This window comes from Bison bison, unplaced genomic scaffold (assembly GCF_000754665.1).
Source record: "Bison bison bison isolate TAMUID 2011002044 unplaced genomic scaffold, Bison_UMD1.0 scf7180017864037, whole genome shotgun sequence".
NCBI lineage: Eukaryota > Metazoa > Chordata > Mammalia > Artiodactyla > Bovidae > Bison > Bison bison.
In genome coordinates this window covers 13,564,363-13,567,238 of record NW_011494609.1, presented here as the reverse complement: position 1 = coordinate 13,567,238, position 2,876 = coordinate 13,564,363, and positions in this window count along the sequence as shown.

Here is a 2,876-nt window from a genome sequence, read left to right as displayed (position 1 = left end):
ATTTGGAACCAGTCCATTGTTCTATATCTGGTTCTGAAGACATTATGAGGATTAATTCATTTAATTTAGTACAGCTCTACAAGTCAGGAGCTATCATTATTTTCATTCCACAGATGTTAAAACTGAGGTACAGAGGAGTCAATTAACTTAGCCAAAGTCATACACAAGGAGTAGCAGAGCTTGTTTTAGCATCAAATATTCTAATGCTGGATCCATACTCTCGTCCTCTATACCAGAGTTACCCAATTCCCAGGCCATGGACCAGTACCCAGTAACAGTCTGTGGTCTGTTAGGAATCACACCATAAAGCAAGAGGTGAGTAGCACTTTAGAGAGTGAAGCTTCATCTGTATTTACAGCTGCTCCCCATCACTCACATTACTGCCTGAGTTCTGCCTCCTGTCGGATCAGTGGTGCCATTAGATTCTCATAGGAACATAAATTCAAGTGTACTTGAATTATCCTGAAACCATCCCCACCAGGAAAAATTGTCTTTCATGAAACCAGTGCCTGGTACCAAAAAGGTTGGGGACTATTGGCATCTCATACATAAGTGTCTGGTCTTCAGATGAACAACCTCAATGGCAGTTTGCCTTGTTTTATAAATGGTTGGTTTGTACTCAGCAATCTTGCCACTCAAGTGTGGTCCATAGGCAGTGGGATCAGTGACATCTGGGAACAGTCTCAGGCCCCCTACTCCAGACTCTTGAAACAGGAACTATGTCTTAACAAGCTTTCCACGTGACCCATGATCATGCATAGCCTGAGAAGCTGCTCTAGGATATGAATATGTAGTAGATGGGCTGTCTTATTAGTATGCATCATCACGCTTGCCGCCTATGAGTAGAGTTACTGTTAATCTACAAGTAGGTTAAATATGAAATTCAGAAGTTGAGGGAATAATACCTGCTTTCTCCTCAGCTGAGTGAATGATGCCTGGGGCCTTGGATCCACTGCAGCACAGGCACATAGTAGATTCCCCATCATATTTCTTGCACTGCAATGAAAATGTTGTGTGATAGAGACATCCAGCATAGTAGCATTCTGCTGCAACGTTTAAAAAGGCTAGATAATGCCAGGGCAGGCAGAACAGAGATTATGCACTTAATCTTAACACAGCTTTAAGACAAGCTCTGCTCAGCTTGTTCCCCTGTGAACTGGAGCTGATTCTCTTCTCTCTTGGGCTCTTTATTGTCTTGGTGCTGTTTGCAACTCATTCAGAAACTAATTAAGTTTCAGTATCAGTTTGTCCTGTTAAAAGAGTGTATATATGCTGAAGAGGTGTTTTTTTTTTTTTTTTTAATAAGTTTTCTAAGTGAAAGGACAATTATAATTTGCTTCTAAAATTAGCCAAAAGTCAGCTTTCATCAAAATAATTCTCAGCACACATTAGTCTCTGTAAAACCAGAGTATTGTAAAGAAGGCAACAAATGGATTTACATAGGCCATGGAAAATGTATTGATAATCTGGCCATATTAATCCTGTCCTCTAACAGAGTGTGAAATTACTTGTTTACTCCACTTATCTGGGGCTGGAGGTAGCTGATCACTGGTTGACAGAGCTGTATTTTGTGATCACCTTTCAACCATGAGCTTCAGCTGGGCCAAGGCCAAACAGTCTGACTTCACTGGCCTGCATACCACCTCCAAAGTCAAGGTCAGGACTCCTGCTACCTCTGGGCAGCCAGAGGAACTCATGATCTCCAATATGTCCATCTAGGTATGGCTTTCACTTGTGCATGGGTATGTCCTATATCCCATCCCCCGAAAGTGAGGGTCTATAGTGGTTTCATCATCAGTGTAGAAATATTATCAAGGTGAACACTATTAGGGATATAATAAAGTGTAAGAAGTAGTCCCTGACCTAAAGTAGACTAACCACTGTGGTCAAATGGACCCTGCTGATACTCTTCCCAGTTTCCTTTTATCAAGGTAGTGCATGTATCCTCCAGTGCCCAGTAGATGTGAGTGTTGGCTGCTAATGGCTCACAGCTGCCCTTCTTCTAGAGACTTGACGCATTGCTCTCACCTCATGGGTGGCTGGAACCAAATCTGAGGGGTTATGGTTCCCCAACTCTAGCATAACTGTAAGCCTGAAGGAGCCAAAGAAAGAACCTGTATTCCCAAAGCACTGTGAGAGCCTTGGAAATGGAGTTGCCCTACAAGACTGGGTCATGTTGGGATTTGGCTCACATTTCTGGTGGCTAGACATCCCACAATCAGAGTGCCATCATGGTTAGATGACAGCTCTTTTCCCACTGTGTTTTCATGTGGCAGAAGGGCCTGGGGAGTTCTGTGGGTCTTTTTTATAAGAGTACTAATGTCATTCATGAGGGTTCCACCCTCTTGAGGCTCCACCTTCTAATCTCATCACCTTCAGGGATTAGGATTTCAACCTTGGAATTTGGGGGTGGGGCACATTCAGTCCATAGCAACAGGAAGCTAGCCAACAGTGGTCTGTTATTCAGTGGAGATCAGTCTCTTAGGTCCCTGAACAAAAGAAGGGGGAAATCAATGAGAAAAGCAGAAATAAATAATGACCTTATACAGCCTTAGACAGTCATAAGTTTTCTTTTCTCCTCCAGTTCAACCATTGTATTGGCACTAGATTGATTTTTCTTGAATGATTATTTCATCATCTATTTTCCAAGCTCTAAATCCTCCAAATCTTTGCCATTGTCTAAAAGAATGATTCATTAAAAAAGTTTTGGATCATATACCCAATTGGTTAAAAGAAAGTCTCTAAACATGTGCCTCCTGTTCATTTTTTATTCACTTATCAACAATTTAAATTTACTACCAACTAAAGGCTATGGTTTTCCCAGTGGTCATGTATGGATGTGAGAGTTGGACTGTGAAGAAAGCTGAGCACCAAAG